Source organism: Meles meles, chromosome 15, assembly GCF_922984935.1.
Source record: "Meles meles chromosome 15, mMelMel3.1 paternal haplotype, whole genome shotgun sequence".
Classification (NCBI taxonomy): domain Eukaryota; kingdom Metazoa; phylum Chordata; class Mammalia; order Carnivora; family Mustelidae; genus Meles; species Meles meles.
This window is the reverse complement of record NC_060080.1, coordinates 65761995-65774386: the sequence shown is the minus strand read 5'-3', so window position 1 is coordinate 65774386 and position 12392 is coordinate 65761995. Positions and strand designations below refer to the sequence as shown.

The following is a 12392-nucleotide window of genomic DNA, read 5'->3' as shown; positions in this document are numbered from 1 at the left end:
TAAGTTAATGATAATAATGATAAAGCAACCACTAAGAAAAATGAACAGTTACTAAGATACGGTGAATCTGTATATGAATAGTTACTTTAGATACAGTGGACTAAAATAATCATCAGTTATTCCAAAAGAAGGAGGTAAATAAGAAAAAAGATATAAAGATCAGAAGGAAAAATTAAAAAATGATAAGCAATATGGGAGAACTAAACCTGAAAATATTAATAAATCATGTTAAACATGATTTACATTATACCCCATTAAATGGCACATGTGCCAGATTGCATAAATAAACAAGATACAAAAGTATGTGGTATTAAACTGATAAGAACAGATACTACACTTGATCTTAGCCAAAAGGCCGAGAAGCGATAACTATCATATGATCTCCCTGATATGAGGACATGGAGAAGCAACATGGGGGGGTAGGGGGATAGGAGAAGAATAAATGAACCAAGATGGGATTGGGAGGGAGACAAACCATAAATGACTCTTAATCTCACAAAACAAACTGGGGGTTGCTGGGGGGAGGTGGGATTGGGAGAGGGGGAGGGGGCTATGGACATTGGGGAGGGTAAGTGCTATCGTGAGTGCTGTGAAGTGTGTCAACCTGGCGATTCACAGACCTGTACCCCTGGGGATAAAAATACATTATATGTTTATTAAAAAAAAAAAATTTGGAAGGGGAGGCGAACCATAAGAGACTATGGACTCTGAAAAACAACCTGAGGGTTTTGAGGGGTCAGGGTGGGAGGTTGGGGGAACAGGTGGTGGGTAATGGGGAGGGCACGTTTTGCATGGAGCACTGGGTGTTGTGCAAAAAGAATGAATACTGTTACGCTGAAAAAATAAATAAAATGGAAAAAAAAATTATGTGGTATACAGTAAACCCCCTTCAAACATAAAGACACAACTGTTTAAACCTCAAATGATGGGAAAAATACATGGAGGGGCTATATTAATATAAGATGAAATAAATTTAAAGAATATTGCCAGTGATAAGGTACACTAAATTTAGAGGATATTACAATCCTAAACCTTTGTGTATGTAACACAACAGTTTATAGATAAATGAAAAGAAACTAGTAAAATTGAGAGAATAAATGGACAAATTTCCAATTAAAGCAAAAGATTTCATACTTGATAGAAGACAAAAATAAGTAGGGATATAGAAATCTTTGAACAAAACTATAAATAAACTTTACCTAGTAAATATTTTTAGAACCTTCTACTCAATAATATCAGAATACACTTTCTTTTCAAATTCACGTAACTTTAACCAAGATAGATTATATTATGGTCATGATGCATGTCTCTAGTTAAAAATATTGAAATCATGAGGTGCCTGGGTGGCTCAGTGGGTTAAGCCTCTGCCTTCGGCTTAGGTCATGATTTCAGGGCCCTGGGATCGAGCCCCTGATCCGGCTCTCTGCTCAGCAGGGAGCCTGCTTCCCCCTCCCTCTCTGCCTGCCTCTCTGTCTACTTGTGATCTCTCTCTCTCTCTCTGTTAAATAAATAAATAAAAATCTTAAAAAATATATTCAAATCACGCAGAGTATGCTATATAACAACTGTGGGCACAAGACTTTATTCTGATTTCACCGATTTTTCCATTAAAGTTCTTTTTCTGTTCCAGGACAAATCCAAGATACTGTATAGCATTTAGTAGTCATTTACTATTATTTATTTAGCAAGTGACTTTTGGGTGCAGTTAATTGTACAAGAAATAAACACACCTGCTTTGTACTAATTCAGTTTTTCCTCTTTATAATTTATGGTAAGGCAATGGTTCTCAAACTTTAATGTGCATATGAATTACCTGGGGGTCTTGTTAAAATGCAGATTCACGAAGTCAGTAAATTAGGGTAGGGCCAGAGATTCTGCTTTTTCTAACAGGCTTTCAGGTGATGTTAATATTTTTGATCCATGGACCATACTTTGGATTGCAAGGACCTAAAACATGGAAACTATGATTAGATAGACTGAGTGCTAACTCTGTAGTTAGTGCTAGACTTGGGTTTCTGGCAACCCAGTCATGTGGCTGATGATTTGAAACAGACAGAAACTTGTAGGGTGCTGTGTTGAGAAAGGAGATAAAGAAGATGTGAAGCCTTTAAGATCACAGAACTTGTGAGCAAAACGGAGACAGAGATGGGACTTCCTAGATAATAGTCGGGCTCCAAGGAACCCAGCTGTTAGAAAGCAGTCCCTAAGTCTAACCCCACTCTCTTTCTACACTAACCTTCAGTCAATTATAAGCCCACTTTATTTAAATTAGCATTAATGGGACCCTACTTCTTCCCCCCTAAACATCCTGATTTAGACCCATATAAAAATAATACCCCCCAGCCACACCAAGGAAAAAAGAAAAGAAAAAATAAAATATTCTGGGAATATATGGATTTAGAAATATAAATTAGTCTTTCTGTAAAATCTTGTTATAATTTCTGTTGATACAACATCTTTTTCCAGGAGTTCAAAACATTTCATACAAAAAAGAGAGATTCCTCCAAAATCACGTGTTATATTTGTAATTCAAACACAAATTTTAGTGTAAAAAATTCGTATGAAATTGAAAAAATGATTAGAATTTATAAAACCAATTCAGTATGTTTTTTGTTATATCAGTATATCCTATTAAGATGCTGTGTGTCTGAGGGACAGAACTGAAATCACAGGTACAGTTAGCCTCTGAGATAAAAGGATAAACCTGATGATCTTGCAATTTCATCTCTTGTTATTATTATACAAACAAAACTGGGCAGACATCACAACATGTTATGTTTGTGCATTTTTTTTTCTTAAAGATTTTATTTATTTATTTGACAAAGATCACAAGTAGGCAGAGAGGCAGGCAGAGAGAGAGAGAGAGAGAGGAGGAAGCAGGCTCCCTGCCAAGCAGAGAGCCCGATGCAGGACTCGATCCCAGGACCCCGAGATCATGACCTGAGCCGAAGGCAGAGGCTTAACCCACTGAGCCACCCAGGCGCCCCTGTTTGTGCATTTTTAAAGTGAGGTCAACAAAACGAAGTATGATTTAAGGTACGTGATATCTTTTCTGGTCTCTGCAATAGTATCATTGAGTAGAATGATCACTTTGTTGCTTCTTCCTACTTTGAAACTCCCTGATTTTATTATCTGTATGATTGGTTGAGTTTCTTTCTTTCTTTTCTTTCTTTCTTTCTTTCTTTCTTTCTTTCTTTCTTTCTTTCTTTCTGTTTCTTCTCTGTCTCTTTCTCATTCGTTCAGCATGTATCAAATGCATATATGCCTCTGTGAAGTAAATATAAAATCAGCACTTCAATCCCACTAAAAATTGGAAAAATATCATTTGTTCTCAAAGCAGTTTGGACATATATAATTACCTTCTCTCCTGTGGTGCTAAAAAAAGTGTGTCTGTGATCTCTTCCAAACTAACAAACCTCTTTCTGATTCTCTGAGGTAAGTCAATATTTTGATAAGCTTATATATAGATTCTTGCATTCTTGCTACTAACATGAGATATTTAGTATTTTATATATGTGTATATAAACATATATAATGTATATAATATGTAATGTAATATACATACTCATTCATATTTATATATAATAACTTTAATTGTGTGTTTATTCACACAATTTAACACATAATTTAAATCTGAGTGTGTGGTACTCTTGTTTTCATGTTTGTTTACCCAAGCATTTTGGATTTGGACATAAGATCTGTATGTTTTCTGCCCTTTTATGGGTTTATGTCTTCTTTTCTATTCCATATTTTATATCTTCTCTTCTATTCCACAGCATAGTCCTGGCCCTGAGGTGACAATGTCATATGGACTCTGAATGGCCAGTTGGTCATTGATATTTCTATTTGATTTTTAGTTCATTTCTCTTTATGATCTGCGAAATAAAACCTTAAACTCTTCTTTTTCCCAATTTTGCCCTATATAAACTTGGAGAATTTGAACAAAAGCAATTCACTTTTTTCAGTATACCTAGAATGAGTTACATTTCTTTCTTTCTTTTTTTTTTTTTTCCCAAATCTTGATTATTATTCTGTGTTGAACTCACAACTAATATTGTGTCTGGGTATGCAGATCTTAAGTTGATGTGCCATATGCACTCTTCCAGCTACAGAGTCACATTGATATAAATCAGTGTAACAGATGCATTGTTAGAAGTCAGGGTTCCAACATGGAAAGATGATAATAGAAGTTTAAAATGAGGTCATGAAATATCAGTTTAAAGTGTTTCCTTTCAGATAGGTGACACTATTTTTGCTTTCTGTCAGAGAAAGCATATTAATAATAGTAATCTCCATTTTCCGCATACATTTTTCAAATCAGAGAGTTTGCATCAGAATCGCATAAGGTATTTCCCCCAGATTTAATAATTTCATTCCTCAACTCTTTGGAAAATCACAGTAGGCAACTTTCATCATGATTATTTATTCCAAAGCATATCTTATCAGAGTGGGTCATTTTTTTTTAAAGATTATATTTATTTATTTGACAAATCACAAGTAGGCACAGAGGCAGGCAGAGAGAGAGAGAGGAGGAAGTAGCCTCTCCGCTGAGCAGAGAGCCTGATGTGGGGCTCAATCCCAGGACACTGGGATCATGACCTGAGCCAAAGGCAGAGGCTTTACCCCACTGAGCCACCCAGGCACCCCTGAGTGGGTCATGTTTTTGAATAAATGAAGCATTTTATTTATTCAGTAAAGTACCTGTTAATTTTTCTCTGGTAGCATAAGGTCATAATCTAAGATTCCCTAAGATTTCCTAAAGATTTAGGATTGCTGGGCCATCAAGCAAATTACCTATCTAGGGTAGCATTTGTACTGTTGGCCATTGCAGTCAGCAGATGTGTTTCTCTTAAAAACAATGGGACTCTTGCATAATTGACAAATGGAATTATAAGGTATTTAAAGAGTACCTCAATATTATCAAAGCCATCTATGAAAAACCCACCGCAAATATCATTCTTAATGGAGAAAAACTGAAAGCTTTTCCGTTAAGGTCAGGAACACGGCAGGGATGTCCATTATCACCACTGCTATTCAACATAATACTAGAAGTCCTAGCCTCAGCAATCAGACAACAAAAAGAAATTAAAGGCATCCAAATTGGTAAAGAAGAAGTTAAACTATCACTCTTCGCAGATGATATGATACTATATGTGGAAAACCCAAAAGACTCCACTCCAAAACTGCTAGAACTTGTACAGGAATTCAGTAAAGTGTCAGGATATAAAATCAATGCACAGAAATCAGTTGCATTTCTGTACACCAACAACAAGACTGAAGAAAGAGAAATTAAGGAGTCAATCCCATTTACAATTGTACCCAAAACTATAAGATACCTAGGAATAAACCTAACCAAAGAGACTAAGAATCTATACACAGAAAATTATAAAGTACTCATGAAAGAAATTGAGGAAGACACAAAAAAATGGAAAAATGTTCCATGCTCCTGGATTGGAAGAATAAATATTGTGAAAATGTCTATGCTACCTAAAGCAATCTACACATTTAATGCAATCCCTATCAAAATACCATCCATTTTTTTCAAAGAAATGGAACAAATAATCCTCAAATTTATATGGAACCAGAAAAGACCTCGAATAGCCAAAGGAATATTGAAAAAGAAAGCCAAAGTTGGTGGCATCACCATTCCGGACTTCAAGCTCTATTACAAAGCTGTCATCATCAAGACAGCATGGTACTGGCACAAAAACAGACACATAGATCAGTGGAACGGAATAGAGAGCCCAGAAATCAACCCTCAACTCTATGGTCAACTAATCTTTGACAAAGCAGGAAAGAATGTCCAATGGAAAAAAGACAGCCTCTTCAATAAATGGTGCTGGGAAAATTGGACAGCCACATGCAGAAAAATGAAATTGGACCACTTCCTTACACCACACACGAAAATAGACTCCAAATGGATGAAGGACCTCAATGTGAGAAAGGAATCCATCCAAATCCTTGAGGAGAATGCAGGCAGCAACCTCTTCGACCTCAGCCGTAGCAACATCTTCCTAGGAACAACGGCAAAGGCAAGGGAAGCAAGGGCAAAAATGAACTATTGGGATTTCATCAAGATCAAAAGCTTTTGCACAGCAAAGGAAACAGTTCACAAAACCAAAAGACAACTGACAGAATGGGAGAAGATATTTGCAAATGACATATCAGATAAAGGGCTAGTATCCAAAATCTATAAGGAACTTAGCAAACTCAACACCCAAAGAACAAACAATCCAATCAAGAAATGGGCAGAGGACATGAACAGACATTTCTGCAAAGAAGACATCCAGATGGCCAACAGACACATGAAAAAGTGCTCCACGTCACTCGGCATCAGGGAAATACAAATCAAAACCACAATGAGATATCACCTCACACAGTCAGAATGGCTAAAATTAACAAGTCAGGAAATGACAGATGCTGGCGAGGATGTGGAGAAAGGGGAACCCTCCTCCACTGTTGGTGGGAATGCAAGCTGGTGCCACCACTCTGGAAAACAGCATGGAGGTTCCTCAAAATGTTGAATATAGAACTACCCTATGACCCAGCAATTGCACTACTGGGTATTTACCCTAAAGATACAAACATAGTGATCCGAAGGGGCACGTGTACCCGAATGTTTATAGCAGCAATGTCTACAATAGCCAAACTATGGAAAGAACCTAGATGTCCATCAACAGATGAATGGATAAAGAAGAGGTGGTATATATACACAATGGAATACTATGCAGCCATCAAAAGAAATGAAATCATGCCATTTGCGACGACGTGGATGGAACTAGAGCATATCATGCTTAGTGAAATAAGTCAATCGGAGAAAGACAACTCTCATATGATCTCCCTGATATGAGGACATGGAGAAGCAACATGGGGGGGTAGGGGGATAGGAGAAGAATAAATGAACCAAGATGGGATTGGGAGGGAGACAAACCATAAATGACTCTTAATCTCACAAAACAAACTGGGGGTTGCTGGGGGGAGGTGGGATTGGGAGAGGGGGAGGGGGCTATGGACATTGGGGAGGGTAAGTGCTATGGTGAGTGCTGTGAAGTGTGTAAACCTGGCGATTCACAGACCTGTACCCCTGGGGATAAAAATACATTATATGTTTATTAAAAAAAAAAAATTTGGAAGGGGAGGCGAACCATAAGAGACTATGGACTCTGAAAAACAACCTGAGGGTTTTGAAGGGTCAGGGGTGGGAGGTTGGGGGAACAGGTGGTGGGTAATGGGGAGGGCATGTTTTGCATGGAGCACTGGGTGTTGTGCAAAAAGAATGAATACTGTTACACTGAAAAAATAAATAAAATGGAAAAAAAAAGTACATTGAGGTAATTTGGTATACATATACACTGTGGAAGGATTCCTCCCGTCTAGTTAAAAAACATCCATTACATCTTTTTTTTAAACATTTTAATTGGACTCCTAGCAAATTTTAATTATACAATACATTGTTTTCAACTATAGTCACCATGTTACACATTATATCCTCAGACCTTATTCATCTTACCGCTGAAAGTTTGTGCCCTTTTACTGATCTTTCCCTGTTTCCTGCAGCTCCCAGCCCCTAGCAACCACTTCTCTACTCTCTGTTTTATGAGTTTGACTTTTTGGTTTTTTTAGATTTACATATAAGTGATACTGATACCCAAGAGTTTCAATATTCAATGAATACTTAGATGATCTACCTTTCCTGCTTACTTTAAAACTTTTTTATTAGGTTAAATTAAAACATTTTATAAACAACTCTGAATAAAAGCACAATTCTCACATGGTTACCTACATTTAAAAAAGAAATCATCGTTGGGGTGCCTGAGTGGTTAAGTGTCCAACTCCTGATTTTGGCTCAGGTTGTGATCTTAGGGCTGTAAAATTGAGCCCTGTGTGGGGCTCCATGCTCCTGCTTGAGACTCTCCCTCTCCTTCTGCACACTGCCTCCCTCTCTCTCCCTCTCTAATAAAACAAACAAGCAAACAAAGAACCAGAAATCATTGTTGAGGGCTCTGGCAGATCTGGTCTGATCAAAAGAATTTATTAGTAGTAAGCAATAATTCACTCATCTTAGCTCCATTATAAAAGCCATCTTAGACATGGCTCAATGTGGCTAATCTAAAAGTGTCAAAGGAAACTAAGAACCTAGGAAGACCCAACCACATAGTGAAGATAATTATATGAAGAGAAGCTGTCTTGGTGGCCCAGAGCATTCTATGCCTGCTTTTCACCCTCACTTCTTGGCTTCCCCTATTTTTTTTTTAATTTTATTTTTAAAGTAATCTCTATACCCAATGTGGGGCTTTAACTGACAGCCCTGAGATCAAGTGTCATTTGCTCTGCCGATGGAGCCAGCCAGGGGCCCCTTGCTATTTTTATATCTTCATATTGTGTTCAGAAACCTTCCTTTTTGGTTGAAACTAATATATTAAACTTTGCTCTCAAAAAATAAAACATAGAAGAGGTTATATAGAGTAGAGGTTAAGGGTATGGGGTTTGGAGAAAGACAGTTTGAGATCACATCCTGATTCTGCCACTTACCTGAGTGTATCCTGGGGTAAGTGGATTAACCTCTCAGTCCTTAGTTTACTCTTAAGTTCAGTAAACCGAATGATTTGTGAACTTTGTAATGATTGAAGGAATTAATCTTTCTGAGGGCCTGCCATATAATAAGTATTTAATTAATGTTAGTATTACTATTATTATATTCATGTTTACAAATTACTATATTAACTTTTATTAAATTTCTGTGGAACATATGGATATTAACTCTTACCTCTCCTAATTAAATCATTTCATATTTCTTCAAGCATTAGGAAGTCGGAAGTAAGAGCTTTTTAGAGAGAGCTTTCTTTCTTGGTACCCATGATATCATAATCATCAGTTTTTGTGTTCCTATATTTGACATACCGTAGTAAGGTAGTATAACTATCTCATTTAATTCTCATAGAATCCTCTTGAATCACTAAGGTAATTCTTAATATTTTCAAAGCAGGCATTGCCTCCACTAATTTTAGCTTGTGATCATGGGGGAAGGCCCTCAATATAAGCACTTGAATTGGCTAGGATTTATAAATATATTTTCTGTGGCTCTTCTGACCATGATTTTTTTTATTAATTATTTTTATTAACATATAATGTATTATTTGCCCCAGGGGTAAAAGTTTGTGAATTGTCAGGCTTACACACTTCACAGCACTCACCATATCACATACCCTCCCCAATGTCCATAACCCAACCACCCTCTCCATACCTTCCCTACCCCCAGCAACCCTCAGTTTGTTTGTGAGATTAAGAGTCTCTTATGGTTTGTCTCCCTCCCAATCCCATCTTCTTTCATTTTTTCCTTCCCTACCTCCCAAACCCCCTACTCTGCCTCTCAAATTCCTCATATCAGGGAGATCATATGGTAATCGTCTTTCTGTGATTGACTTATTTTGCTAAGCATAATACCCTCTAGTTCCATCCATGTCGTCACAAATGGCAAGATTTCATTCTTTTGATGGCTGCATAGTATTCCATTGTATCTATATACCACATCACTTCATTCATTCATCTGTTGATGGACATCTAGGTTCTTTCCATAGTTTGGCTATTGTGGACATTGCTGCTATAAACATTTGGGTACACGTGCCCCTTCAGATCACTACATTTGTATCTTTAGGGTAAATACCCAGTAGTGCAATTGATGGGTCGTAGGGTAGCTCTATTTTCAACTTTTTGAGGAACCTCCATGCTGTTTTCCAGAGTGGTTGCACCAGCTTGCATTCTCAGCAACAGTGTAGGAGGATTTCCCTTTGTCCGCATCCTCTCCAACATCTGTCATTTTCTGACTTGTTAATTTTAGCCATTTTGACTGGTGTGAGGTGATATCTCATTGTGGTTTTGATTTGTATTTCCCTGTTGCTGGGTGACGTGGAGCACTTTTTCATGTGTCTCTTGGCCATCTGGATGTCTTCTTTGCAGAAATGTCTGTTCATGTCTCTGCCCATTTCTTGATTGGATTGTTTGTTCTTCGGGTGATAAGTTCTTTATAGATTTTGGATACTAGCCCTTTATCTGATATGTCGTTTGCAAATATCTTCTCCCATTCTGTTAGTTGCTTTTGGTTTTGTTGACTGTTTCCTCTGCTGTGCAAAAGCTTTTGATTTTTTTTTTAATATTTTTATTTATTTGACAGACAGAGGTTACAAGTAGGCAGAGAGACAGGCAGAGAGAGAAGGAGGGGAAGCAGGCTCCCCACTGAGCAGAGAGCCCGATGCAGGGCTCGATCCCAGGACCCTGGGACCATGACCTGAGCTGAAGGCAGAGGCTTTAACCCACTGAGCCACCGAGGTGCCCCAAAAGCTTTTGATCTTGATGAAGTCCCAATAGTTCATTTTTGTGCTTGCTTCCCTTGCCTTTGGCGATGTTTCTAGGAAGAGGTTGCTGCCTGTGTTCTCCTCAAGGATTTTGATGGATTCCTGTCTCACACTGAGGTCTTTCATCCATTTTGAGTCTATTTTTTGTTTGTGATGTAAGGAAATGGTCCAGTTTCATTTTTCTGCATGTGGCTCTCCAATTTTCCCAACACCATTTACTGAAGAGGTAATAATCATGATTATTATCTATAGATTTTCAGAATTAGACCTTCTCTCTACATCCATCACTTTGTAACTGACTTCCTGCTATTCTTGACTCAGGAGTCTTAAGACCCAGAGAATAATGGTGAATCATTTGTGAAAAAGGCCATATGTCCAGAACACTCGTACCTGTCTAAGAGACGCTTTGCAGGACCTGACAGGTGATGTCTCTCTATATAGGTTGTTCTGGCATGATCATTTATAAGGATTCTCTTAGGGAGTATGAGTAATTTGCATATCAAAGGTTCAAGGTTAGGAATGTATATTAAGTAAGAAGAACACCAGTATTAAATTTTGAATCAAGAAATTTCTTCTGGGGCCATATCTCAATTTTAGAGGCATTTCTAGTAAAAAATAAATAAATAATAAAGGCATTTCTAGTAAAGGCAACTTAAGTAACTATTTTGGTTGACAGTGTCTTCTTTCATATTTGAAGATGATATTGATGACTCAGATTCATATCTCATTCGATCTTCATTTTATCTTTGAGCCCAGAATTAGGGTCCACATAGTTTTATGACTCATACACTATTCATCATGCCACATATCTAGTGTCCCATCATCTCACTTTCCTTCAAATATGACTCTTTCCTCAGACATTAATTTATAAAAACCCATTGTTATGTGTATACACACACACACACATATATATATACACACACATAAGAATGGGTTTTTATAAATTTCTATTCAGCATTTCAATTCAGCTGAGGTTGACTTCATAGACCACCTTTGTTTAAGCATTTCCAATGTGTATTTTGGAGACTAAAAGTAGTTTTGTTGGTACTGTTTTTACTTCTGGACTTCTCAGGACATTTATTATTGCTAATACAGATTTGTGAGTCTACACATGGAAAAGAAGGGTATAATTTTCAACATTATCCAAATTTATTTAATAGCAGAATATCTTTTGTTTTTTTCCACAAAGACACAAAATAACTCAGGGCATTAAGACTTTATGCAATGCACCCCAGGAAACTATTTTGGTACCTGACTAATATGAGTATTTTAGTACTTGGAGAAAAGCCGTATTAAATTAGGAGGGAGAAAGGTAGAGATGAAGTGTAGTAGAGCTTTTGGTGAGGTTCTTAGTTTTGCCTAAATATTATATTTTATTGAATGTGAAAGTGAAAAGAAATGAATCACTTCAACCACCATAATTACTTTGGTAAAGTGATGGTTGATAGCAACATAGCCATTTTTTAGTATTTGAGTTTTGTTCATGTTCACCATGTTGCTTATGGATGCAAGGTCAGCTACTATCATGACTTCCTTTACTTCCATGTCACTGCAGTTTTAAATTTGAGCCTCTGATCCATTTCCCTTGTTTTGCCCAATTCTCATTTGGCTTTAGGTCTGGCAGGATGGGAGGGTTTGCCCTTGTAGACAAGCCCCCTGTCATGCATTTTTGATATTCCTGTGCATTCCTTCTCATTCCTTCCTAACTCCAACACATCCCAAATTTTGGCTTCTGGCTTTGGGTTCTGTATCTGCAGTTCTCTCCATTTAGTCCACTTACCTGAATGCCAGCCCCTTCAAATTAAATGCCTCCAATTTTAAGGTGAGTAATTTTTCTTTACAATTTAGAACAGTGTCATATAGTTTTCAGTATATAGGTCTTTTACCTCCTTGGTTAAATTTATTTCTAGGTATTTTATTCTTTTTGATGCAGTTGTAAATGAGATTACTTTCTTAATTTCTCTTTCTGATAGTTTGTTATTAGTGTATAGAAATGAAATAGATTCCATATATCAATTTTGTATTAAATTCATTTATTAG

The 12392-nt window shown here is 37.1% G+C and overlaps 1 pseudogene; it reads right to left on the bottom strand.

The window, feature by feature from the left end:
* Nucleotides 1-215: 215 nt before the first annotated feature.
* On the bottom strand, nucleotides 216-367 carry LOC123926284 (annotated as a pseudogene).
* Nucleotides 368-12392: the final 12025 nt, after the last annotated feature.